The 27987-nt window shown below is 36.8% G+C and overlaps 1 long non-coding RNA gene across 3 annotated transcripts; it reads left to right on the forward strand.

Moving 5' to 3' along the window:
• LOC136285937 (uncharacterized) lies at positions 1-27987 on the forward strand. 3 transcript variants are annotated; one of them, XR_010719597.1, is made up of 9 exons: positions 1-161; positions 2508-2558; positions 12887-12998; positions 16138-16294; positions 20441-20544; positions 21341-21376; positions 23419-23491; positions 26582-26645; positions 26994-27987. It is a non-coding gene; the product is annotated as an uncharacterized lncRNA (long non-coding RNA). The 3 variants fall into 3 exon arrangements; XR_010719599.1 differs by lacking the exons at positions 26582-26645; positions 26994-27987 and adding an exon at positions 23870-23974; XR_010719598.1 differs by lacking the exons at positions 2508-2558; positions 12887-12998.

Consider the following 27987-nt stretch of genomic DNA (forward strand, 5'->3'; position numbering starts at 1 on the left):
CTTTGGGTCAGATCCAGAAAGGCAGTAGGGACTTGCAATCAGACAGCTTAAACTTATCATAAGTTTGTCTTGGAAATTGTACTTAGAAAAGGCTGTCTCATCTGGACACAGAAAGACTCCTGAACTGCTGTCTAGTGAGAGATGCTCTCATTTTTATAACTGTGAGTAGCTTTTGCACTCAGTGTGATTTAGGACCTGCACTAACCCTAAATGTATGGAATTTTATTAATAACAGCAACATCTTACCTGGTGTAACTTTAAACAGCACTCTGATATACAGTGAATTTGGACTGGTGAGAGTTTTAATTAAATGATAATTTAACAAACTTTGTTTCATGCATGTTTACCAAAAATGTAAACACAGCAGGAGCTCTGAGAAAGATAATTACTAATCACCTTTGAATATTTTCAGTCTATCTCTAGTAACGCTATTGGTTTCATTGAACATGTTTTGAGAACACACTATGGCTTTCCTCATGCTGTGGAGGTGTGAAAAAATGTCTTGCTCTTTTAAAATGTGTTATTATGGGTTTATAGTTAATTTTATTCTCATGTGTAACTTAGACATTGTAATACATTGCAAAACAAACATAGACAATGTTCCCAGTATTTTTTGTAATTTTATTCAGTGTTTTTTGAAGGAGGCACGTGCTAAAGGTGAATTCTTTCTCTTGGTTCTAATCAGACTGGCTTTTTAAAGATATTAATTACAATAGAATCTTTCATAAATATGAAAAAAATCAGTTTAGTTACTAAGGGAATAAAGTTTTGGCACAATAATAATAATTTTAAAAAAGCAATCTTGCCTCAATTAAATTTTGAGTGTATGTAAGCAGAAGGGAAGGAAGCAAGAAAAGACAACATGCATTAAAGAAGTTTTATCATAGTGCAAGATACTAATTTTTTCCCTATTTAATTTTAACAAAAAAGGAAAAGATGTTCTGTCTGGTTTCAATACTTATTGTGACTCATAAAATAAGCTAAGATTAGGTAACTTTTTCCTTAGGCCGTGTAATATGAAAACAGTAATGGGAAAAGAGCAGGATGGAATAAAGAGAGTAACACCAAGTTCAAATTTAACAGTGTAATGTTTAAGAACATTACAAAAATACATCTACGATTTATTTTGCCCCAGAATATCTTACATTTATGTAGTGTTTATTAACCATAAAGGTCTTTTATACTATTTCACATCACATATAACATTTTAAAATAGTTCTCCAGGAGTCTATGTCTGTACTGCACTATATTGCACACAGAAGGAAGGGTGCTGCAAATATTTCTTGACAGGTGTGTAGGACTTGTGGCTGGCGAGACAGAACCTGCATTGCTGATGAAGCAGGTGTAGCAGATGACTTGTGACAATGAACTTCCCTGTAAAGGGAGTTTTTGGCTCCTGCACCTTGCCAGCGTATCATCCATGGCAGCAGTGCTGGCTTTGGAGACAGGGCAAGTTTGATATGGTTGGTCTGCAGGATATGCAGCAAGACCACAAAAGATGGGAATTAGATTTCTGCTTACTCTCACTAAAGCACAGCTTTCAGTTGGCAATGCTTGTGAAGGCTTGGTATCTCAATTTTGGTGTCCCTTGCAGGACAGAATTTAGTTCACAGATGCAGGACAGGAGCTTTGGTGTTTAACTGGTGGGAAGCTTTCAGATGTGGATTTCTGCTAAGTCTTACCTGTGACCCTTTTCACAATTAATCTATTTAAATCTGTTTTTTATAGATTTTTTTAAATGATGTGTTTGGCGGTTTTTTTTTTTTTTTTTTTTTTTTGTGTCCAGTAAAACTTTTTCTGCAGTTAAATCATTCATATAATCTCCCTCCCCTTAGACTCTTTGTTGTCCAGTAAATGGTGAGCTCATGCTGCACTCTTTACTTCACTAAAGGGTGTTTATATTCTCCTTAATGTATACTGTCTCTGCATAAATTTTGTACTTTTGAGATCTTTATCTCTGTCAAATCTGGTTGAACTGGACCAATGTATTCCAAAATTTTTTGCGAGGTTCATAGACATAGAAAGAGATTATGTAATCCTACATTTTTTTAACCTAGGAAACTAGGTTGAAGAAATTATTTTCTAAGCACTTTCAATATGATGAGAGGGCAGGTAAGATTTGAGAGAGCTATAGCAAAGTTTGCATTTCTTTCTTCATGTAGTTTAGAAGAGGCACCCATAGATCCATACAGGTCATCTTGTAGATGTTTATGACAGATAAAAGAAATTCAAAACATTGCAACCACATGTAATCATAAGGAGTTTTTGTTTCCTTCCTGTTTTTGTTTCCTCCAAATTGTGTGCATTTTAAAATCAACAAAAAGCCCACTATGTCCAGCGGGAGAATTAGCTGCAAGTGAACCGTTTGGGACAGCAAGACCACTTTAACCTTGGATGCTTTTCCATTCACAGCATTGGAACACAAATATATACATATGGGGACCATGAAACAAACTAACAGATTTTTAACTTCACCATTTGCCTTTATGTGCCCTGCTTTTGTTTAGGTGAAGCAGACTGGAAAGTTTTGTTTTGTACAGTGGATTGTTTTCCCCATGGTAAGTTTTGAGAGACATTCTATGTCGTTTTCTTGGGTGCTGACACTCATGATTATGCCTGCTTTGAAGTGTCATGACTCCTAAATCCAGTAGTGACAGCTTTCCTTTTCCTTTGCAATACAGAAACTAATTTCGCTTCTTAAAGTGCTTCTATTAGTTCTTCTCTCTCACACTAGAACAAAATGGTTTCTCAGATCTCTTTCATTTTCACCACCTGTGACATTTTCAGCCTTGGGGCCACATTAGGGATATCATTTTTCTCTCCTGACTGTGTAAGACACTATGGGGGCATCCTCCTAAATGCTGCCTGAGTCCTACTAGAGAGGTAAACCTTTACTGCTAGTCCCTCAAAGCAAATAAGACAGAAAGGGATACTATACAAAGATTTTAACTGCAGACCTATTCACCGGATCCATATGAAGGCCAGCTAATGAAAAGGGCTGCTGTTCTTCTGTATTCCCAAGTATTTTGCCTTGCGACTGCCACCTCCCCTCTTTCTAAATAATACCACGTCAGATTGGTCGAGTTGGTTGAGCTTGTGTCTTTACCACAAGGTGCATCAAAAGATTAATTGCAAGGTGTTTGCATGTGAGCCAGAGATAAATCCAATTTTGGAAATTTTACAGTTATTTTTGGAACTAGAATGCTCAGTCTTAAGTATAAAACACTGTGTCATCACATTTCTGAATTGCGAAGAATTGTGCACCGGTTTATCCACATAAAAATCCTTAATCCAAGTGACTGCAGGGTGTGCATACACCACAGTGATCTTACAGTGGCAATGGCCGGCGTTTTTTGAAAAACTGCAATAACCTTTCTTCACGTGATTAAGTAAGGTCTTCAATCCTTTTCCACCTCCCCAAGAGTCTTATGTAGGCTGACAGCATCATAGCTCCTTGTTTATTTAAAAAATGTCCAGATCACAGCCAGTGCTAATTACAGGCTTTGCTTAAAACTTATGGAAAGCATGAAGGAAAGGGCTTTAACTCTTTATTCAAGCATGTTTTCTTGTCAATATAGCTGTGTTCTGCAGAATTTTCGTGTCCAAACAAGCATGCTGAAGTATGGGGTCTTTGCTGCTTTTGGAGCATTTCAGTACCTCAAATCTCCTTTCAAGGAAGTTGTTCCTGGTTTTGCAGGGGATATAAATATTTACCGTAGTTTCATACCAGCACTTCTGATTCAATTGTTTATATTGGCAGCCTCAGAGATGACCTTGTATTTGAGGAGCTGGTGATCTTGAACAGGCTTTTTCTGCTTGCTGGTTTGGGCACTGCGCTCAGAGCCGTGGCAGCCACTGCATGTGAAACTGCAGGTGTGCGCTGTGGGCCCCTGGGCACTGTGACAGAGGAACCTGATGTGTCTAATGTGTCTAATCTGCTAGGGGAAGATACCTGATTCTGCCTGTTATGCAACAAGAGCACTGTGGCATGGGAGGGAAGAGGGACCTCTCAGTGGAGGGAATCTGTGCAGCATGCAGTTGGAAAATCCTTGCTGGAGTCTGTCTTGTGCTGCACAGATGAGGAGCTCCCAGCATGTGGAGGGATGGAAGATTTTTCACTATCTATAGTACCATTGTTACTCATCTTACGAAAACTGCTATTTTATTAAGCCATTTGTTGTTGGGTCTTTCTGTCTGAGATCCAGAAAGGACCCTTGAGTGTGTCTCTCCTTCCTCATTCCCCCACTACATGCAGAAGTCTCTTTTACGACACATATAAGTTTGCTGCCTCTCCATTATACTGCAAGTTCATCATGATGTTATGAAAAGAAAAGGGTGTAAAAATTGAAGATTTCTTCGACCATTTTCTAATTTGCATACTCTCAGAACTGGTTAGCTTTCCTAGAAATCCTTCTTTCCCTTTATGGAGAACATATTTGATAATTCAATAGTCTGACTTTTGGTTTTCTGTCTCCCGGTCTCATGTTCCAGCAGTGCCTGTTCTCCAAGTTTTGCTTTCATTAGTTGAATTATATGGCTATAGTATACCCAGCAAAAACTTCCTGAACTCTTTGACCTTAATCCAGCAATGTGCTTGATGTTAAGAATGCAACTAATCCTAGCAAAATGAATGGAGCTATTAATGAATTTAATCATGTTTTCAGGTGAAAGCTGGTATGAATTATCCTGTTGCTGTCATCCCAAGGTACTTGATTGTGCAGGCAAAGCACTATAATGATCCAGCCCGTCAATGTAAAATTTTATTCACAAAATATTCTAAGCATAAGCTAAAAGGGGTGCCAAAAAAGACTTCTAAAAAAAAGATTTAAAAAGTGAAAGAAGGACCCAAGAGGAATGCTGGGGCACATTTCTGATATCCGTACAGCCGAGAAGCTTAAGGTATTAATGAAATTATCTGAAAAGGCATCTATATGCAATAACAGGGGTTTTTTACATAAACTCCACTATGTTCCAGATAAAATATTCTACTTATCAAGCTTTGTAACACATTTACCATGAAATATACTGTTTTAAGACGCATGCAGCTAAAGATGTAACACAGAAACATAGAATGGTGAGGGACGTTAAAGATCATCTAGTTCCGAGTGCCCTCCCATGAGCAGGAACATCTTCTACTATACCAGGTTGCTTAGTGCCCCATCCAATCTGGCCTTGGACATTTGCAGGGATGATGCATTCACAAATTCACCGGGCAACCTGTTCCAGCCCCTCACCACCCTCACAGTAAAGAGTTTACTTCCAATATCCAATCCAAACCTACCCTCTGTCAGGTTAAAGCCGTTCCCTCCTGGCCCTGTCACTACATGCACTTGGAAAAAGCCTCTCTAGTTTTATGGTATGTTCAAGGTGTGCTGGGTGAAGAACTGGGTGAAGGGTAGGCAGGGCTCAGGGGGCTGTAGTGAATGGGCCTGTCTGGTAATGGATCTCCAGCAGCATTTTTTCAGGGGTCAATTTTAGGTTCAGTTTTGTTCAATATTTTTAAGCAACGATCTGGATACAAGAGTTGAGTGCATCATTAACAAGTTTGCTGGTGAAATCAAACCGAAAGGTGCTGTTGGCTCTCTAGGGAGACAAGAGACCTTGCAGAGGGATCAAGATAGATGGGAAATTTAGGAAATCCTGAATGGGATGAAATTTAACAAGAAAAAATGCCAGATTCTGCACCTGGGATGAAGTGATGCCAGGCAAAAGTACAAATTGGACGTGGAATAGCTGGAGAGCAGCCCAGCAGACAGGGATCTGGAGGTGCTGGTGGACAGAAGGCTCAATATGAGTCAGTTGTTAATTTTATTGCATGCTATTACTAGTCATTATCTGGTGCAAGCTGCCATCTGGGGTCTTTACATGAAGAACTAATGAATTTGAAAACCATAACACATGAATTGAGTTTATGAGAACAGAGCTACTACAAATCTCTCCTACAGACCGTGTCTTGAGTATATGATTGGCTTGTCACAACTACAAAAATCCATATCAATTTTGTTGAGTAGTGCTTTTGTAAACAACTGTGACCAATGTCTCTGACTGAATCACCTTTCAGTCAAAATGTCTGGAATGAAAATGTTTTTAGTAGTAGTGAAGAATAAGTAGGTATTATCTCTTTTGTCTCTTGAACCTAAACATATTTTGCTGATCTTATTAACAGCAGAAGAAAATTCGTGCTAATACAAAAATTTTTATGTTATGAGGTAATTTGTTCTGCAGAATTTTTCTGACTGAGGCTGATTCTAATAAAGTTGATCTTTGAGAAACAGTATGTCAGGCAGCAGTAAAAATAAATAATGTACTGTTTGATTCAAATTCTATCTGGATTCAGACTGTTCCCAAATTCTTGTCATAAGTAACACCATCCAGAAGTACTGATGCTTGCTTCTAGTCATATTCCAAGTGCTTTGTATGGTGTTGGAGTGAACAGTGGTGACTCATTTCAACATAGAGTCATCAGCCTGACCTGTAATTTAGACTTGAGGAAAGCATCAGACAGATGCCAAAGCCACATGTTTATTTGATTTATTTGTGTTTGAGGAGAGAAGACTTCTTTGGAACCCCAGAGGAATTGTCTTCTCTGTTTTCTCCCCTGCATCCTTGTGGCCCTTGTGGTCCTTCTGGCCAAGAGGAATGGGACACACCTTTGTGAGCTGCCAAACACTTATTAGCCTGGAGCTGGACTCCCTACTGAGGACAGTCCTCAGCTTATCATGAGAAATACAGAAATATGACCCAACAGATTAAAGTACCTTTGGGAAATCTCCATATAAAATAGAGACAAATGCCTTCCACAAGTGGAAATTATCTTCCTTTTTCAGCTTGTGAACTGTGCATTACCTTCCTTTTTTAGCTTAGTGCATGAACCTGTGGTGTGTTCCTTTCTGCAGGGTGCCAGTGGCACTTTATAATCACTTTGAGGGTGATATATAAATGTACACCTGGATGGAGGAGATGGTGATGTTGGAGATCTGTATATTTTATGTATGGCTCCTTATATAAGGCTGATGAAATAAGATTATACTGTCTCCAGTTTCTTGGTAATTTTGTTTATGAATGCTGGTGCAATGCATTTGAAAAGCTGATGTTTTGTGTCACATTCTGACATTCTATCCGTGAAAGGATGAGATTCCATATCCAGCATTATAAGCCACAATGCTGTGAATTACAACCTTTTATGTAGGACAGCCACTTAGCACCCACACAAATTTATCTGCTCTAGTCTGAAAATAATTTTCAGTAGAAATAATACTTTTAATGAGAAGAGTTATGAGGCTTGAAAGGAACAGTGGATTCACTGCTAAGTATATTTTGGGATCAGTTTAGAGTGAGAAGGATACTGGTATAGGCTTTGATCTTGCCTGCATGTGCCATCAGACAGGCTTATTTTCCTCTTGCTCACTGAGAACCTGACTGAGATTTGTCGGAATTCACACTTCTGACCATGAATACAAGAACTGTAACCCTGGTAAGGCAGTGAACTATGTCCTCTGACTGAATTATCTTCAGCATAGCTCAAAGAATGTAAAGAATGGTTTTTCATTGAGGCAAGTGGCAGCAGACCTGCAGTCTCTTCAAAGTGTTAATTTTTTTAATTGTTCTTCTTAATACAGAGCAAAACATTTACATGATACACTGCAAAAAAGAACAGATGGCCCTACATCATTTTGCAAGTGCAAAAATTATAGATGACACAGTGAATTACTCAAAAATTGCTTCTTAATTAAGAGATGCAGTAAGATTAGTGTTTAGTTAAATTCCAGGTGTCCTAGCAAGCTGTTTCTATTAGACATGTCTCATATCTAAATTGACTTGAATGTAGATGGAAATTTGGAAACATGGAATTTCTTAGAATGCTGTTTTTCAGTTCAAATTATTATACTGATGTCATTCAGGGCAGACTCAAATACAGAGTATTAAAATCTCTAAGGATTAGAAGTCTGACATTTTCTAGCTAAGACAGTTCTAACCATACCTTCATCAATCATCTAAAGTTTATTTCTAATGAGACATTTGAAAATGAAATAAAAAATAAATCAGCATACTTTAAAATTATTTAATAATTTAATGGAGGCATTAAGAACTTGAGAACAAAATAATGACCACGTGGACTGGGGAAAGAAATAAACAACAGGAATGTGAAGGGAAAGTGTGCACAGAGGGAAGGTTTGCAGACTCATGATTGGGTTGTAATTTACTTTCCACATCATTTTGAGAGAGGCTAATCTGTAGAAATCTCTTCCCTGGCTGCTGTTTATAGCTGTGTCTGGAAATAAAGACAATATTTATATTTTTACACATAACAATACTTTGCATGATAATGAAGCAACGAGAAGTTTCATGTGCTGAAGAGTAAACCAAAAACACTTCACGAGTCTCATGGGTGTCAAGGAAATTATCTTTTTTATTTTTCATTTGCCCTCTTACAACATTTATACACTATATATCCTCATGGCTTCTCTTCTGCTTTCCTTATTATAGCTTCTGTGGTTAAGGTATAGGATTTAAACCTTAACATTACAGTAAAGGTTTTATTAACAATCACTCATGAATTACTTTAGGTACAGCCTAAAAGAAATTCTTGAATAGACCCTTGAGGCTCATCAGGAAATACAAAAGTTTTGTTACAGGGTTTTTGTTTCGAGTTTGAATTTTTCTGGAAGAAGGCAACAAAAAAATACGCTTTTCTGTTCTGTGCCAAGGTATCGCAATTTGCCTCCAGTGGCAAAAAGAATATAACAAATAACTTATACTAATCAAATAGCTTGTTTTAGCTAGATCATAGCTATGCTGTGACACATTGTGACATTTACTGATTGCTTACTTTGTAGCCCAAATGTCCTTTTTTCTGTTCATTACTACTTATTAGGCATTTGTTTCCATCATTGGTACAAGTGCCACTTCTTTAAATTTAACTCTACAAGTAGATATAAATCTTCCTATTGTTAATAACCAATCTATTTCCATTTAAGTATTTCTTTCTTTTTTTACCTTTAAACTTTTTTCCTTTTTCTTTTTTCTTTTCCTTCTTCCATTTCCTTTTTTTTTTCTCTTCTGTAAATTTAGATAGTCTGTAAACATATAGGTTTAAAAGAAAGTCTTTTGCTTGTTAAAAATAAAGAAATTTTTGGTTTCTTTATAAATTTTCACAACTGCTTTATTGAATTTCTTGGAATTCCTCTGCACTCGCTGTGCTTGTAGAGAAGCAGAAATAAGAATAGATTTTGTTGATCTTAGTGTAACAAATACTGTAGATGTATAAGCTGCTTTCCAACAACTGATCTTTCTAATCCCTCAATAACAGTGAAACTTTTTTAAAAGTTACGTGATAAGGATATTCCCTGAAAGTTTGCAGGGTCTGTCTGCGTCACCATAAGATTACAATTTATGAAACACAGAAACCTACAGACAACACAGTCTTTTATCTAATCTGCTGGAGGAAGTGGAAGAGGCTTAAAGTTTGTTATTGTTGTGCACAACTCAAACAATAGCAATTTTCCAGAATTGGTAATTTTTTAAGCCAGAAAAAGAACCAAAACTGATAAACTCCAGTCACATCTAAAGCAGGTATTTTTATTGAGTCTTGCAAGTCCCCTGTGTAAAAGTTGGCAGCATTTCTAAGGTTTGGAAGAAAATAAACAGGGAGCAATTTAAACATTAGCCTTATTGAAAGATGTTCTAGAAATTTTCCAGGAAGTAAAAAAAAGTAAAAAAACCCCCCAAACCACTCATGCATAAAACTTCCTAAATTATTTACTGATAGATGAAATATCTCTAGAGGCTTCTTTGATGAAATAAAGCAGCTGTCAGGGCTTGGTCTCTTCATCTTAAGTGAGGCAGGTGAGTGATTGCTTACAGCTCTGTGAGGAGGTGTCAAGAAATGTAGCTGAACACCCATGCATGAAAGGACAAAGCTCAGAGCACAAAATTCTAATGTTCATCTTATGGCTGTGGGTCACAGCTACAATTGCTTATCAGAAAGAACTCTGGGTTATAATGTTTTACATCTTTTGAATCCTAGTGTCATACTCTGATATCTAAAAACCCCATAAAATATCAGTCTTAAAATATCATCTGTGTGGTCCTTCAAGGTTCAGATTAGCTTTTCTTTCTCAGTGTGAATATCTTATGCTTTCTATGTAAAACATTCTTGTCAGCAGTATGTCTTTCATTTGCATGTTCCTTAAAAGATTTCTTTTCAAACAGAGGTTTAATGGTGTACTGAGGTCTACATTTAAGAATGGAATACTGAAGTGATGCCACTCTGATCATTTAAACTTCCATAGCTGGGAGGAAGCTTTCTGGTTTGTTCTATCTAACAAGGAAAAATTTAATTTTATTATTCATTTAATAATTTTCAGTCAATATGTAATTATAGTGGTTTTGTTATTCTTGGCAAGGCATATTCCCCTGTCTGGCCCTATTCTCTTTTTGTGATGTGGTGCTTATCAGACAATTTGTTTTCTAACATGTTAGCCTAAAAAATTCTTCAGAAGGGGTAAATATCACTCTGTTTCAGATGAGACTGTTCTTTTTAAATATGTAAAGTCAGGACCGTATTACAGGGTAATAATTTTGCTCCATGCTTAATTATGCCGAATGTTTTGCCTTCTGGGAGACAGCATGAATGTGAGGTTTCACCCCTTTCATGCATGGATAAAAACTATTACTCTTATTTTTAAATCCCCCAAAATCTTAATAACTTAATGGATTTCCTTAATACTGGGGAGAATATTAGAAGAAAGGAGGCAGGTGTTGTGCTTGCAGACACAACCACACACTCAAGTGCACATTTTCCTCCCAGCCTTGGAGTTTGGCTGGCTGGTGCTCTGTCCAGTGGTTCTCTACAAAAGTAGACAAATACCATCTGCACTTTATCGGGCAGCAGTCGATGTCTCTGTCTCTTTCCTCACTTACTGTGGCTGAAGGGAAAGTGGACCTAAGCTTCAACCCAATCAGTGGTGGATGCTTTTGTCTACTGTGGATTCCTTATGCATTTAAGACATTGTATTTCCATGTATGCCAAGTAACAGTTACCTAATTCTACAGGAAACAACAGAAAAATCATACTAAAAACTTTTCTTCATAGTACGTATGTAAGTTTTGTTAAGTTCAACACACTAACTGTTCAACTAGACTTCTAACTTGCTCCAGGGAGTGGCCAAGACAAGGTATTTCAGATGCTGGGTGTTTTTACTGTGCAATCAAGGAAAAGCTTTTTTTTTCTATCTCTAGTCAATGTAGAGATAACCTTATTCAGTGTATTCTAAAATCTACTCTAAATGTTAAATTCTAATCTAAGGTAAATATTTATCTTCTTACATTAGTCAGTAGAAAAAACGTAGATACAGGATGTTTTTCTTTACATATGAAAAGAAAAACATGTGTTATACATACTTGCTTCAGAGTGACACAAATCATATACCAAAAAATTTATCTCAGTTGGTTACAGAGTGATCCTAAATTATTAGCTAGTCCACATACTTACTTTAAGATAGCCAGAGTTAAGTGAAATTAAGTGAGATAATTCTTAGTTAATTATTCCAATCTAGTAATTGCATCAGCACTGAAATTCTGAGTCTATTAAAACTAGAAAAAGTATTTAATGAGGCAGCAGATTACAAGACAAACAAGGAAAGTTTGCTAAGAGGTATTCAGAGGGCTGTTAAAAGCTACAATATTGTTGAGGTGGTAAATCGAGCCAGATATATTGCATGGGAAGACCAAAAAAATTAAAAGAAAAAAGCCACCTAAATGAAGGAAGTATAATGTTATTGAATGATAGATTACAACAAAAGAAAGCATCTTTGTTCCATATTTTATGCTGAAAAGAGAATTTAAAACTCACTTTCATCAGAATCCCTAGTTAGATCCAAACGCAAGAATAGATCTCTGACTTAATACATTCTTTCATATTTCATGCCTGTATTCCTTAGGAACTTCTACTGCTTGAAGATATGTTTGACTCATTGCCATGAATGAATATATGCTAAAATACTGTATGTGTGTTTCAGAACGAGAGAAGTAGGTTAAGAATAGATAAATTTTAAATTCATAGTTTATTTGACCTTTCAGCCAAACTGTGTAGTGTCACTGACAGAAAGTCTCACAAGTAACCAGATAAAATCTCTGTAGCTCTTGTCCTGAAATTGAAAAGGACAATATGGGAGAGAATTACTTAGACTAGCTCAGATTTCTGTCTCAATGCTGAATTAAGCTCAAGAAAGACTATAATAAACTATAGAAATATAGAATCAACAAAAGTTTCAGTAGTTTGAAAGGAAATTTTAAATATTACTTGGTCCAATCCCTATAGCTTGGGCAGGGACAGTTTCACTAGATCAGGTTGCTCAAATCCTCACTGAAATTGGACTGTTCCAGGGATGGGGCATCCACAACTTTTCCAGCCAGTCTTCAAAACCTGTAAGCTGGGCAAAGGTACAAAGAGAACTGCGTGGATGAACAAGGTGGGATGCTTCAGATGGATATTTCTCTATTTGATAAATACTTAAATAAAAAGTTTCACCTGCCCAGTTAACCTAATCTTCTATGTTCTTCTTTATCTAATGCTGTAGCGCAGGTAGCTTTTCAAAATACATATCGGTTTCAAGGAATAGGCATAACGGATTTCTAATTCATGTCTCCATTCTCACTACATCAAAGACTAAAAAAAGGTGGACTTCATAGCTATGAACAAGTAGACTGAAAAAAGACATGTCCAGCCTGACAGCACTGGGGTCTCTAGAAAACTTTCAAGTATCATACTACAGAAAAACCTCAAGATCACTTTCTTATTATATTCGTATGCACAGACTGCAAAAATAGATATTGAAACTGCTTATTCCACTCTTTTTTCTGACTGTCGTGTGTCTTTCTGTAGGTTGGTTTGTCTTCAAGGGACACAGGGAAGAGACACCTCTACTCACAGCACCGCTTTCTAAATTAGCTTTTACATCTCTGTAGAGATCTGGAAACACAAAGCGTGCTAGGCTGTGAGTAATTGCCAACTTGGCAAGATGAGATTATTTTGTCCACTTGTATGTGCCTGTTAGACTGGGCTAAATGCTTCATTTCTGCCACATCTACAAGTCACCATATGGTCAGCATATGGAGTCATCTCTACGGGAAACTCAGGATTGTTTTGTACCTCTTGTAGCTCTTCTTGGAGGAGAAGGAGGGAAGATTCACAGTGTAAGAATATCTTTTATCCCTCTGTATTTTCCAAGAGGTCATAAGATGAGTTTGGAACTGTGAGCTCCTAGTCTGAGTGACAATGCAAAAGAAAAATGTTAGGAAAAAGAAACCATAACTTTATTCCAACGTGAAGAAACACACACCCTCCTACTGATCTCCCATTCTCATTGCCATCTTCAAGTTGGGATTTTGTGAGGTATTAAATCATGAAAAAAAGAAACCCCAATGAAATATATCTGACAAAAGCACCCTCTTCTAGAAATGAGGGGCAAACTTTTGATAATGAAAAATACAGTTGGAAAACTTTTAGACAAAAACAGTTTGAAGGAAATATATTCATGTCTTAGCTTACTTTGAAAGGGAACGTTTTTATGTCTTCAGTGTTACTGCCCTCAGGAAAGAGAAAAAAGATGGGTCTGTTGGGACAAAAAAACCCTCAGACTTGGCTTGATCAATTTCATGTTTTCCAAACCTGAAATGATACATTAGCTGTGTTTTCAGAAAGACAGTTTTTACTAGGAAAGTAAAATCTGACTCATAAGTTAGTTTCTTGCATAAGCAATGCTGATTGCGGTTTGTATCAAGGATAACATTTACACCTCTCCAGTTGGGTTATCTAACAACATAAATTCAGTGGCTCACCTGAGAAAGTTCCTAGTTTCTTAAATACCTAGCCTTGTAGATATTTCCTGGGATACACTTGGACTGTGCTTTATAGAGGTGTAAAATTGTGAGGAAAAAGAAACTTTCCACCACTTGAATAAGCTATATGGGAGTTAAATGCTTTCCTGTCCCATTTTACCCTTAAATTCAAATATAAAATATATTGAGAATGGATTTACTGTCTCCAAATGTATTGTGAGAAGAGGTCCTATTCTGCCTCCTTCAGGAGGTTGAATATTGCTTTGGTGTGTCTGGGAATCCTGGGAAACCATCTAGTCCTACCCTCAGGAGGGAAACTTGATCTTGGAATCCAAGCCTTCTCTAGCTCTTGATACTCCCCTGGCTGCTGGCCTGGCTCCATAGCATGATGGCAGGAACAATATTTTGTTGTGTATTTGCAGTATTTTCTAAATTTCAGTAAGGAGATGTCCTCACTTTGTCTGTTCCTGTGTCAGATCCACACACTCAATGTGAATGGCACAAGTAAGAGCCCAGAGAAGCTGACTTTAGTCACAGAGTGGTTTGTAGTGGTGCAACCCCTCCCTGCTTACTTGAACCTCAGCTCAACTGCTGAATGGGCAAGGATGTCACCATCCACCCACTGTTGGGTGGATGGTGACAATGATGATGATCATGATATTATTCTTATTCTTATTCATCATCTACAGCAAAGTTCATCATCTGATTAGTTTCATTTATACTATAAGGTTTGAGTTATCAATGGGTGCTAACCTGACAACAACTACGATATTTTCTTAATTTGGTGCAAGTGTTCCTCACTTGTCCTCATGTAACTAGAACCAGGATCTAGCTCTAGAATGGAAATACCAGGTGACTAGAAAATCTGAATATCCCCCTTCCCATGGAGATCACCCCAGTGGTGATCTCACAGATATGTAAAGACTGAGCTTGGTCGTAGTCCTTGTGCTTTATATTTCATTTAAAAAACCCTTCACTGAAACTGTGCAATGTGGAAAATATACATTATTTCGATATACCCTGACATATGGTTATTAACATATGCACATATTTGCAAGGAAAACAGAGCTTGGCTTCAATGGTACATGTCTTCTGATTTAATTTGTAGGTGTACTTTGATGCTTTTTTAAATCAAATATTTATAAAACCAGTTATGAATGAATATCACTTTACCAGTTTAAGCATTAACCCAACCAGAAGGACACAGAAAAGCTGATGATTTGTTTTTTAAGAGAGAATTTTTAATGGGAATCAGTTTAGGCTGAAATTTTTCCTCACTACACATATTTATTAACATAGCTCATGTTTTCACAATCAAGAGAGTCTTTCATGGAAACATGTATGTAATGAATGGAAACCAGAGAGGCTTTGCCACAAGCTTTTCTATAGGTTTCAAATTTATTGTAAAGTTACAGTCAGGCTGATACATTTGAAGGTTTATGGCTTAGCTAATCTTTTCAGTCTTTTCTCAGGAGTAACTAGCATTTATAGGTTTTTACCTTTACTATTCATCACTTATGACAGTGCAGACTAGACTGATAAAAATTAAATTAGAAAGGTGTGTTTACATCTTCTATTACTGCAGCTATCTGTGTTCAGGGAAACAGTCCAGGTAATTTGTCTGATTTCCCTTCATTTTTCCAAGTGTTAAAAAGGCTACTCTAAACTAATTGTTTTGTCTGTTAGTGAATGTAGGACATACTTCCTTCAGGGCAAACTGTTTCAGACAGATGAGAGCAGGTGAATCATTCCACCGACTACTGAGAAAGCCTGAAAAATGAGGCTTGGCAAGACATCTTAATTTTGCTAAATAAATCAAATTGAATTCTGCTTTTACTAGTCTAGTATTTCTAAAGCCTTGAACACAGGATGGAGGTGTCCATGTACAAAGTGAAAACTGGATATACCAAACTCAGCGTTAGTCCACAGTAACTTGCTCCAGAAGAAAAAAACCTCAACCCCATCCTTGGGAGTGTAGCCAGAAGTAGCATTTCTATATTTGCATGTACTTAAATGGTAGTTTCAGGAGGTGATGTTTCTGCCACACATTCTCCCTTTTGGAGCAGAAGGGGTTTTTTTCCTTCACTAACCCCCTTGTGTGCTCATGGTTAATGACAGTGCACAGATGCCTGCCTAGATATGACACCAAGATTATATGTGGTAGCAAGTTATTTGTTGGTGCCATGGACTTTTTCTTACATCGTGAACTTTTATTTTTACTTTAGTGTGTCAGTTACTGAAATGGTGAAGGCATGTTTTAATCTGTCTTCTGTGAAATTTTTATTTTTTTTTCAGGGTTTGAGGAACCTAGGTTTAAGGAAATACTGGGTCTATAGAAAAAAGTCACACCTCTGTTTGTCTTACAATGTCAGACACTTGGAAGCACTTTTTATGACCCTATGACCCTGAAAAAGAGACGGTAGATCAAGGTGACATGTCAGTCCACAGAAAGGTAAGAAACAAGACATTGCTCTTTTATCTCCTTGAAAGCAAAATTTCTTTGCTTTTTGGTCTTTGTGACTTCCCCAGGATAATTTGCTTGCAAAAGACCTACACAAACTGAGGGGTAGGTTTATGGGAAGAAAATCAAAAGAGATCTTTGATGTTGTTCTGTGCTAGCATCATCAGAGGTAACACAAGCCTACCTCAGCACCTGACTCAAAGGCTGATGGAAACAGGACAGTCCTTCATCCACACTGTCCCATCATGCACACATGCCTTTCTTCGGAATTGTAGTCTCGTGCTTATGGCTGGATTGTTGTACTAAAACCATTTCAAAGATTTCACATTTCTCTCTTTGCTGTTCAGAGTGCACACTCTTGAGCTATTTTGGCACAAGTCTGCTCCCAAAGCGATGTTGATCTTCTAATCTTCTATTATAGTCTATTTAAAATGTAACTGAAACAACTGCGCATCTAAGAAAAACACAGTTCATACCCTTACTTGAAAAATAGGGCCAAACCAGATATTTTCTAGTATCCTTGAAAATCTATTTTCGAGCAGTCAGTTATTACATTGTGATAATACCAGTTAGCGAGTACTAAACCTTGTACTCAGCTTTGTTTTTCATGTTTCTGAAGGAAGGTAGTATGGATGATGAAATGTTATGCCACTTCCCAAGTCTAACTAGAACAAACTGTTTGGATTAAACTTAATTCCATGATTTATAACTCCTATACTGGCTGTTCTGTGGGGGAGTTTTAAAGACACAACTTTGTGAAAAAAATTGCAAAAAATCAATTGCCTGTAACCCTATGGGTTCAGTGCTTTGAGAGGTCATATGTTTCAGAGCTGTTTCCTCTCAGTGCTTGCCTATGCTGTCTGTGTGCTGATGAGACCTGTTGCTCTGCCAGAAGAAAATTCCTTTGTCTGAAGGTAGTGCTGGAATTGGAGGTCCAGCCCTAAGCCATCTGTTCATGAATCAGCTTCTCGTATTGCTCCATTGCTCTTTTACCTCAAGCATTATGTTAAGCCTAACACATGTTAAATGGTGATTGAGAGGATTGTTCTAATCCTGAGTTAATTAAGATCCTTCCAGTGACACTTCTGCTGCAGAAACTTGTTTGTTGTGTGTTATTTGTCTGTTGGCTAAAGGAGTGCTGCTATACAATCCCCTCACTGCCTCAGTGAGGTAAGGACTTGAATGTGTTTAAACTCAAGACAAGCCTGAAAACGTTGGCAAAAAAGGAAAATAGTTTGAAGAACTCCAGTCCTCAGTAATAATCCTGTTGTATTGGAGAATCTGCCTGCCATTTAGTATGCGAACCACGTGGTGCCATACTTTGCCAAGGAATTGACCATATAATACTTGACCTGGCTGCTACCAGAGAGACATTGTGATAAAATGATGCTTTGTAAAAAACATGAAGTTTCATGTAAACCAATCACTATCAAAAAAAGTGGAAAAGTGGTGCTGTTTTGCAACTCTTTTAAAAATTCCATAGGAACGTGAGTTAAATAACACAGAGCAAAATTATACTTCTACCAAGTTCTGATAAAATATGCCAATATAAAATGGAAAGGTACAAGCACATGGTCACAAACCAGAATCTTGCAGGAAAAATCAGTCTTTGGAGGCCTATTGATTAAATATTTTATTATTATTATTATTATTATTATTATTATGAATTATGACTTTTGCTCCTTTTTTCTATTGCAATGACATGTGAAAATTTTTTTTAGAAATTTCCCTCATTGTGGATTCTTTTTTCAATGGAATGTAAAAAAAACCCAAACAAATGATGTGTTATATATATCACTTGGATTTATACATGCAAGGAGAGATGTATAAAAAAACCCTCCTATAATGACAGAAGACTCACTCAAGTCAAATTTGGAGACAATTCTGAATAGAATTTAAGGCAAGGACAAAAACCTAGTGTATTAAGAAAGAGTAATTAAAATGTCTTGCATTCCCTTACTCCTGAAAACATGGCAGACCATGACTAAAATTTTGGTAGTAGCTCCTTATAATCACAGTTTTCTTTCCATATCATAACTTTTACTACAGTAGGTACTAATAAAGATTATGACATGCCAATGCTTATTTGAAAAATAAGTAAGCCAACCTTACTTACAGTTAATACTGCATTTTTCACCATTCTAATCATAGCCTGAGTTGCCTTTGTTATGTTGTATACCAGCTTGTCCATATCACAGAACCCATAATTATAGTTTTCAGTTGCTGTGAAATATGTGGTAAAGTTTTATGTTTTCATAATTTGCTTCTCTCCCACTTTCAAAGCGCACAACGCTAATTTTATCTGCTAGTACACAGCCCATATTTGTAAGAATATTAAAATTCGTGAATGATGTAAAAATTTTTGTGACAACATATGAATAGATGTCACAGAGCAATGCCATAAGGGAAAAAATTGCATCGGCAAAGTCTCTAACTGTGCAGTTTGACATTTTCTTTAAAATCTAAAACTGTTGGGCTTTGTTTTTAACTTGATAATTTAATTACAAAAGGAAAATTCCAGATTTAGAAAAAGATTAATTTGATGCAAGAGTTTTGGCTTTGTTTTTGTCCCAGAGAAAGCAGTAGTCTGCAATTTAATTTACAGACTAGTTCTTTGAGTCAAAGCTAGACGCATCTAACCACATCCCCTGCAGTGAGTCAGGCTTCTGTAGTTTACCCATGTATCTGCAAGTTGTTCGTGCACACGGGATAAATCTTTTGGTGACTGACTGAAACAGGCAGCAGTGATGGTTCATTACTATAAACATGGGTTTAATCAGCAGAATATTGCCATCTGCAACAACCTGAATTTTACAGAATGACAAAGTAATGGAATGTTTGAGGCTGGAAGACACCTTGGGAGATCAAGTCTAATCCCTCTGCTCAGGGTAGGGTGGGCTACAGCAAGTTGCTCATGGCTTTTTTCAGCTGGGTTCTGAGTATCTCTGTTTATGGAGACTCCACAGCATCTGTGGCTGAGCAACTCCAATGTTTGGCCATCCTCACACTAAAACATTTTTGCTTTTGTTTAAATGGACTTTATTGACCTGTGCTGACTCCTACCTTCTTGTCCTTTTATTCAGAAATGGCTTTTAAAGGGGAACAGACAGATATGCAATGTGGATGATGATGGAAGCAGGACTAAATTAATGGCCTCCATTTAGTCATGTGTTCCTGATGTAATTCATGTCTTTAGTGTTATTTCAGGAGGACTTTTAAGAAATGAGGGTGTAAATGTGGCTGTCTTATATCTGCGTCATAAATGAGGCCAGGAGATAGATTCCTGTGATAACTCCATGTAAAATAGCCAAGCTTCTGGATTCAACTTTCAGCAAGAAAACTATTGTTTATAAGATTTTCTAGGTGTACTTCAGACACCTATGGAATTGGGGTCTTTTTCTTCACTTCATGACAGAAGTTAGTTTGCTTAATTTGAACCTGTTGAAATGCTCATTTGATGCTCAAGCTGAAGGCTTATCCTTGGATCTGTGAAATGGCTTGTCGGAAGGATGGAGTTTCTGTTGTAACATACAGAATCATTGAATCTTAGGGACATTTGTGACAGGTATGAACTGTCATAAAAATATTTTGTCTGTGGACTGGCTGGATCATACATTTTCCTTCTTGGGGATTTGCCTGTTAAAATAGAAATTGTTTGCAAAGCACAAAATTTAAATCTATTCTCCTCCCACCAGGAAAATTAGAAACATTCTTTGATAAACCCCTAAGTAATTCAATGACACTTAAAAAGCAGTTTTACAGGGCACTAAATTGTTTAAAAAGTAAAGTATGGATAAAATAACCATTTAATTTGATAAATTACCAACATAAATATTAGCTAATTTTCAACTGGTTGTTCTAGTAAGATTCAGGCTTTTAAAAACATGGAAAGAACAAATAACAATACTAATGTACGGTAGCACTCCTGTTTAACTACTGAAGAAAAGGCATTTCACGGGATAAAAAGTGAGGTATTATTTTCTTTTGTTTCCCAATAGTTACTCTAATTAGCCCTTGGTGTTACTTTTTCTGTCTATTTTTAGACCCATTAGAATTTATGCTTTTTATTGAAATCTAAATTGAAAGAAGTGCATTATCACCTAATTTTCAGGCAAACCTTCATCTATTTTTATGCAGTGAACCACATTTACAGGTTACGTGCCACAGACATTTGCAGACTTAACAGTCAAAGACCTTGGATTAAAATGTCAAGTAATACGTACATTTCGCCATCTGAAATGGTAAGTGTATACATGAATGGGTGCAGAAAACCTGGCTGATAATTTGGTGAAGAGAGCAAAGCTGGATTCAGACCCATTAAAAATGGGTCATTTTTAATGCTCTTTAGTTTTAGTTCAGTAAGATGTTTTGGGGAAGAAATTATATCAGTTTCAATGGAGTCCCCATGTGGATGGTTCCCCTGAGATCCAAACAAGAAAAGAAAGAGGTAAAAAACCAATGAATGCTCTAAATTTATTTTTATAAAGTTGCTTAAAACATTAAAACTGCAAATGTTTACTTTCCTACTTTAATTGCATTTCACCTAGGATATTGAAGCCATATGTCTCACAACACAAAATTTCACTGCCTCAATATGGTGTTGGAAGAAATAATTTATAAAGGGGACAGAACTCCAAGTAACCATTCCTGTTAATTTTCAGAAGTGTTTGAGAATAATATTTATGTTCTCATTTTTGCAGAACATGTGAAATGATCCTTAGGCATGAAAAGCTTGAAGAAACAGTGTAGTTTGTAAAGCAATATAGTAAAAATATACTGGAAGTGATCCCCCACCCCTTACAAAAATGCTTCCTGTAAACCAAGCATCCTAGAGAGGGAATTACCCCAAGACAGGGGAATATTTGTAATTTAATTTACTCCTCTATTTCTGCTTATGTTATAGCCTGGAGAAATAAGCAAGTGTCCCAGAAAGGAAAAAGATTTTTCATTCCGCTTATTAACTGTTAAAACTTGTATGAATTCACTAACAATATTAATAAGAAATGTTCTTATAACTGACTTATTTCTCTTCTGTAGAGATTTGAAGAAACATTATGAGAAAATATGCTTCTGGTGAGCCTGCATTGATTTTAAAAAAACCCACCCCAATTCTTCTTCCAAAAAACCTTTGAAGCACAGTATTTAAAGAGAGAGCATATTTTGAGATTTCTAATATTTTGAAAAATATTAGAATTCAATTATCATTTGACTATATATATATATATATATATATATATAAATTTTCTTAATTTTTGAAGTCTAAATATGATCTATTTTTTTTCAGATCTCATTTCTGTTAGAGAGAAAAAGGTGTTTTTTTTTTCTTTAAAAACAAAGATTATGAAATGTGAGGTGCTTTAGTCATCATAGAAGTGCTTTTAACTGTGGGTTTATGAGTATCTGGTGTTATTGTTCCCTTAGCTTCCTCACCAGTCAAGGGATCTAAATAAGCACTGTCCATTTTACATGAGAGGATGAATGCCTTGTGAGTTACTTCCAGCAGAGACAGAGGAAGCCTGCAATGCTAAATAAAACTGCTTGTTAATTTACTAAAAGTTTTTAGTCAGATAACCCACACTGGCAGTGTGGTAAAAATGTGTCTAAGTGTGTATTAGAAAACAGCAACAGCAAAATTTTTCATTTTCATCAAAGTCAAAACCAAAAAAATAAATGGCCTCATTAGACTAGAAGGAAAAAGAACTTATGCTCTAATTTTTAGCTAGTATGTCTTTCCTGATGGTCAAAGAGAAAAATTATGGGGTTTATTTCCTTTGTTAAAACAACTGAAATGTACAGGCCCAAAAGCAATGGGCTCTGTACGCTGAGGACAAGTGAACCCATGCTGGTCAAGAAGAGTTCAGAGTTCAGAAAACTTCTAACTCTAACAGGAATCCATAAGACAATTAGGGTGTCTTAACCACTTGGAAGCAAAGTTATATCAGTTACATGATAGCAAAAATAGGATTACAAGGCTACCAAAAAACATAAAATGAAATACTAAAAAATTGGTTTTTTGGAAAGGAATGAAAACCCTCTTGCCTAGTTTTTAACCCTCTTGCCTAGTTCTTAAACCAATACTTGAAAGTTGAGAAAATGATGGTACTATCATCTGTATTTTACCATCTGGAAAACAGAGTGGAGTAGAAGTCACTCCTTGCTTAGTTATAACAATGGAAGGAATTTTTAAAAAATCATATTTTTAAACCCTCTGCAAACAAAGTCTAAGTCTTTCTGCAACTTGGAGTAGTTTGCAAACACAAATGGCTAACCACTAACCTTGCATAATCTTGAATTATTGAAGGCTGGTTTTTCAGGCTAATTGTTAGCTTTTTTATTATTATCAGTCCTCTGAAAAGCTGAGATGCACTGCAATAAAGTGGTGTCCTTTTCACGTGGACCGTAGAATACCAAAAGGCAACGTATTACACTGGAATGCTCATATTATTCTCCAGTTAAGCCCTTTGTGGGGTGTTTATTGCAGATATTTGTATTGGATACTAAAGGCGATGTTCTCTTTTCTTCCATCTGTGAATCGCAGATGTTGCCTATTTTGCTTTTCAATGTACCATTCTGCTTTTGGGAAATAAGAATACAGAGAATTTCTGGCTTTATGAGAGAGAGCAGAGTTTTCCAGTAAATGAACAGCACATTGGAAAAAAACAGTATTTCACTTTCTCAATGGATAAGCAGCAAACTCTTTCCAAAATTATAGCTTGAATTCACAAAATGTTTTTAAGTTTGCAGAGTGGCTGCTTGCCCAAAGCCATGTTGAGGTAATGCCAAATGCCAGACTACTTATATGCTTTGGAATAAAGTCCATATTCAACAGACTGCTGCTCTTGATTTCCATGTTTACTTCCACTTAAAGCTAACAGAAAGATGGTCTGAAATAAGTTTGGGACCTCAACAATTTGAACATGTCTGAAAAATTGCATTGATCATGTGTAATGGATTTTCTCACATGTTCTTACAGCTGTAGAAATGTATTTTGGATATCACCTTCTGGTTAGGTGGAAAACTTGAGCTGAAACGTTTTAATTTGGGAAGAACATATTGTAGTTGAAGATGCCATTTAATAGCATTGTTAAAAGTACTTGATGTGTGTCTCCTGCCAGACTGGCCTAAACAGCTGTCAAAGAATTTGTCCAGCGCCAATGGAAAAGTGTGGAAATAATCTCACTGATTTCAGTAAGTTTTGCTGGTTGACTTTACCACCATGTTATTCAGCACATGCTCACTTCTGCTTCAGGCAATTCCTCACCTTGCCACATGCTTTAACTTTTCTCTATCACTCCTATACAACAGAGAAAAAAAAAAAAAAAGGAGTGTTAAAACAGGGTGGTGTGCTAGGAACGGAAATGAATCATTCAGTGGCCCAATATTCTGCTGTGGAAATGCATTGTGATTGAACACAGTGGAATATTGTGAGTACGTGGCTGTGCCCATGGAAAAGCAATACAGTGGGTCTTTTTTACCACTTAGGAGAGGTCTTTAAAACAAGCTTCTCTGGATTTTTGGCAGTTCAACAGGATTTTGCCATAAACTTTATTTACATTTCCTCTGCAGTGAATGGAGAGCCTGGAAATAGCCTTTCTTCTTGCCAAAAATATGTGCGTATTTGTATGTAGATATAGTAGACTGAACAACATGTACATTAAAGATTAAATTTAATTCCTGATGAAAACCTACCTGTACTTGCCTGTGATCACTTAGCCTTTACTCAGAGGACTGTTAATGATTTCCGTCATAATCACACTTCCACTGGTCCAGCATTGTAGAAAGAGAGGGATTACACAATACTGCACCACATGCAAGGTTTTAGCACAGGTTGAGGAAAAACAGCTGAGATTTTTCTGTTCTTGATTAGACAAACTTGTGAAGAACCTGACTGGAAAAGGGAAGGAAAATGATCTGGAGGAGCAGAAGGGATCATAGAATAGTTTGAGCGGAAGGAACCTTCAAAGGTCATCCCCTCCAAGCCCCTTGAAATGAGCACAGACATCTTCAACTGCAATAAGCAGGGACATCAAAGGTTCCTCAGAGCCCCAATCCAAGCTGACCATGCCTATTTCCAGAAATGGGCCATTTACTACTGCTCTGGGCAACCTCTTCCAGTATTTTACCACCCTCATAGTAAAAAAACCACTTACTTCTTATATCTAACCTAAATAGATCCTCTTTCAGTTTAAAACCATTACCCCTTTTCCTATCACTAAGTTCTCTTGTCAAAACATCCTCTCCAGCTCTTTCTTAGGCCCCCTTAAGGTACTGGAAGTCTGACATAGAGTTTTATACATCAGAAGACAGTTACCCATGCTTTATAGTTGTAGATTTGGCCAAGGAAGGGAACAAGATAAATTACAATGATAAAAACTATAATTTCACTCGACCACAAAATGATTTTTAAAAAAGTTTGCCTAAAACTCAGCTGAATAATAAATCCTTTTCCATATGGATGCTGGAAGGGGATTCGACAATGGGTGACTCAAGGGGACAACCACCAAAGGAAACGTTATATTAATTGAAAGGAATTTGCTTAAAAATCTCTGATTATTAACCTATCCATGGAGAGCGAACTGTGTGGGCCTAATTCCAATATTTTCCAGCTTTAAAGAAAACTTCAAAGAACTTCTTACGTGGAGTTAATTAAAAAATTGAGATTTTTGTATAGACTGCAATGGGTGATTTTATTTTGCATAATTACTCTACTGGAAAAATAGCTGGTTTTGATTTGGAGCTCATTGAAATAAACCCTTTGAAATAATATTTGTTAGGGCTGGACCTGCTTGTTATTCACTTCTATAGAAATGAGATTTCTTTTCAAGTGTGATTAATTGGCAGTCTTTGATAATACGATTAATTAAACATCTCACCCAGACCCTCTTAAAGGTAAAACTCAGCACGCCTTCAGTTAATTTTAGGATGTTGATGGACAATTGCTATGAAACCAGTGGGATTATGCATTTTCTTTGTACATTAACCATCAAGTAAAATGACAGGGCTGAGGATATCAGGTAATTTGTACAAACAGACAGATGAGTAATGTTTGTCTATAGCTATTGGTGATATAGTACAAAAGTTAAATCTTCTCTGAATTCCATTTTTATGCATGCAAAACATATTAAATAAAAACTCATTTGAATTGAACAAGAAAGAATCACACTTTTTGTTGCTTAATTCCAGAAATACCCCTTTTTGTTTTGTATACCAGCTGTTTTCAGTCTTAAAGTGAAAGAGCCCATCACTTGGTGCTGTTGCCTGACTGTGACAACTGCTTTTATTTTGTACCTAAAGACACAAAATAACAAATATTTAAGTTTTCTTCCCACATGCCTATTACATGTGATGGGGCCCTGCTCTCCCAGAGATGGCTGAACACCTGCATGCCCATGGCACGTGGTGAATTAACTCCTTGTTTTGCTTCACTTGTGTGCATGGATTTTCTTTGCCTATTAAACTGTCTTTATCTCAACCCATGAGTTATACAGAGTTTACCCTTCTGTTTTCCTCCTCAATTCTGCTGTGAGCAGGAGAGAATGGCTTAGTTGCTGGCTGGGGTTAAACCATGACAAAGGTTCTCTGAGGTCATGGGCCCTACATCTGACTGGAGTTAAAGCTAACCAGTTTTCCTTTCTGAATCTTTCAAAAACTTTCATGTTTTTCCTTCCAACATTCTATAAGCATTATAACTCTAAATATGGTTCTCATGTGACTGACTGACTGTCTTGTTTATGTGTTTCTGTATATCATCTTATCTAGGCATGCACAGACCTCTAATTAATTTTTCCATTCCTCCACGACACAAAGCCTCAACATATGTTTGAAGGGGATAAAAAATATTGGCATATTTCTTTAGAAAAATACAATTTTTATTTTATTAGCTTTGACATGGCCATTGTTTAGGAGGGATGTTATTTTTAGTTCTTCCCAGTCTCATGGACTCTGATTTATTTTCTGGCTTACTGAAATGCACCCTTGGATTTAAACTATAGTAGTACATGGAAAACCTCATCTTTTCTGAAAGGATACATAGCTGATTTGTCTCTGGTTAATACGATTTTCCATTAAAACTTGCAGTATGTAGAGATCTGATGTTTCATATTGAAAGAGGATGGATTTTTCTGCCCTACTCAAATATATGAGGTGCATATTCCACAGAAAATAAAATAAAGCCCCAAGCCTGTTAATGAAAATTAAAGCATGGTAATGACCCATTTTTAACTCATGTTAATGTTTATTCCATTCATTTATCTCATAGTTTTTTTCTATTATTTTAAGGTGAAGACTTTCCTTCTTTATATCAGCAGCAGATAAAAGTGAGCGTTGTCAAAGGAATGTAGAGGTAGGAGCATTTGTTTGCTTAAAGATTCAAAGCAGATAACAAGGCAAGGAAGTATCAGGCCTGAAAGCAAAGATGGAAAATTGCTGAAGAGAAAGCCTCTATCAAGTGGCAAATGTATACTTCATCTCATGTCAATGCCTCTTTGCTTCACTCATGATTTTTAAGAATCAATTTCTCTATGATATTTACCAGACATAAGTTCATTTACTACATAAATCATTGAGAAATCGGGTAGAGAGTGCATTACATGCTCTTGATATACTTGCATGAGGGGAAAGGCACAATCTGTTCAGAAGGCAAATCCTTCTTGGTGTCAGCTGTAGAATTTTAAAATATTTTTTGTTGCAGGAGTCTGCCACAGATCATCTATGCTCAGAAGCCTGTGGCTCTGTAGGTTTGGCATGCAACTGGCAGGAGGAAGAGGCACTTCAGCTCAGCTCCCATCCCCATCTCCCCGGCCCCTAGAGCTCTGTAGCCACTTTTGGTACGATCACATTTGCTCTGGCAGTGTCACCAGTACTCATGCTGGTGGTCAGAGAAGGATGAACACCCAAACGTCTCTGTACTCTTTCTCTACCACCCCACATCTGGGTTCCTAGCAAGAAACACATCTGCAGGATGACAGGTATAGAACCAGGCCTCCATTCCCTCCAGCAGGAGCCCAAAGCCACACCAAATAAAGCATTCTGCTGTAGCTAGCACAGGCTTATTTATTGGCAAAAGCTCCAAATCATAGGCGGATTTAATATAAAATGAGATTTTCTTCAGTGCTTGTTCATTTTCTGTCCCGTTTCCTATTCCCATCTCTGGTATGCTGCAAAAGAGGTGTACAAAGATGCCCTTTTCGTCAGGGGAACATGCCCTTCCCAAGTTGGCTAATACCCTTAACAGTGTTTGAAGATGCATTCTGGGTACAACTGCTTACTATATATGCAAAAGTTTTTGTGTGAGCTGCTCTTTTAAGGGTGTTGTGAAAGTTGTTGGATTTACAAGAAGAGCTGAGACATGCCCACATGGCATTTGGCACATTTCTATGGAAGAAAAAGTCTGTACATTCAACTTACTTTCCACATGCCAAAAGCTTTGATATTTTCATGCAAAATAACAAGAAAGAAATAAAATATAAATTAGTGCAGAAGAATCAACATCTTTGTTTGCTCTCCTCTGGCCCAGAAGTTGACTTAAGTAATTTTTTCCCATTCTTTTTCCATTATAGAAGTTCTACGTGTACACACGTCCCCAAATTTGCTATTGACATTCATGATACTCACATATGGCAGTCATTAACTGCTGCAAAAATGTACCACAGTTGATTTAATTATTTTTCTAGAACATTATTTCA

Source organism: Chamaea fasciata, unplaced genomic scaffold (assembly GCF_029207755.1).
Source record: "Chamaea fasciata isolate MVZ Bird 193981 ecotype frontalis unplaced genomic scaffold, bChaFas1.0.hap1 SCAF_2, whole genome shotgun sequence".
In the NCBI taxonomy this organism is placed as follows: Eukaryota; Metazoa; Chordata; class Aves; order Passeriformes; family Sylviidae; genus Chamaea; species Chamaea fasciata.